General features: G+C 43.0%; 1 pseudogene; it reads right to left on the bottom strand.

The window, feature by feature from the left end:
• Window positions 1-307: 307 nt before the first annotated feature.
• LOC697723 (small ribosomal subunit protein eS12 pseudogene) lies at window positions 308-786 on the bottom strand (annotated as a pseudogene).
• Between the last annotated feature and the right edge of the window lie 309 nt (window positions 787-1095).

The raw sequence follows: 1095 nt of genomic DNA on the forward strand, positions 1-1095 counted from the left end.
CTGTGAGATTCAATTTGTATTTCTCTCATTATGAGTACAGCTGGTCACCTTTTCATATTTTAAGAACCATTTAAAATTCCTTTTATGTAAAGTTTTGCCAATTTTTCTATTAGGTTGTTAATCTTTCTCTTATTGTTTATAGGAGCTCTTTATATTTTAGGGAAAGTAGCCCTTTATTTTGATGTGGCCACAAATAATTTATTTCCATATTTTTGTTTGACGGTTAACTGCTTCTGGTTAACCTTAATGATCGAAGGTTTTTTTTTTTTTTTTTTTTTTTGGATGTGTGAGCCAAAGATTTATTTCTTCATTTCTTGCATTTGAAGTACTCTTTGATGACATCCTTGGCCTGAGACTCCTTGCCATAGTCCTTAACTACTACACAACTGCAACCAACAACTGTATGGGGTTTCCCCTCTGTCAGTTTTACAGAGGCCTTCCCATTCCTCTAGTTTCTTGTTGTCATGAACCTTAATTAGGTTGATTTGGTGTTCAGCACAAAGGGCCTCCACCAACTTGACATACACAGGCTCATTACAGTTGGACGCAAGCACACAAAGATGGGCTTGGCCCTTGTCTAAGGCTTTGGCAGCTTTGCGAATTCCACGCGCTAGGCCTTCGTGAATGAGGGCGGTCTTCAGCACCTCTTGTAAAGCAGTATTAACGTCCATTACACCTCCAGCAGCAATGCCTTCCTCGGCCATGGTGGTGAGTTACGGGTGAAGCTGAATCTTGAAGGCACCCAAGCCTCCGCCTCCGCGCGACTTGGCGGCGGCAGGGAAAGAGCAATCGAAAGGTTTTTATAACTTGCCATGAGTGCATCAATTGTAAACTATTTTATTTTATTCTTTTCTTTTCTTTCTTTCTTTTTTCTTTTTTTGTGACGTAGTCTCGCTCTGTTGCCAGGCTGGAGTGCAGTGGCGCAATCTCGGGTCACTGCAACCTCTGCCTCCTGGGTTCAAGTGATTCTTCTGCGTCAGCCTCCCGAGTAGCTGGGACTACAGGCACCCACTACCACGCCTGGGTGATTTTTGTATTTTTAGTAGGGACGGGGTTTCACCATGTTGGCCAGGCTGGTCTTGATCTCTTGACCTC

Source organism: Macaca mulatta, chromosome 4 (assembly GCF_049350105.2).
Source record: "Macaca mulatta isolate MMU2019108-1 chromosome 4, T2T-MMU8v2.0, whole genome shotgun sequence".
In the NCBI taxonomy this organism is placed as follows: Eukaryota; Metazoa; Chordata; class Mammalia; order Primates; family Cercopithecidae; genus Macaca; species Macaca mulatta.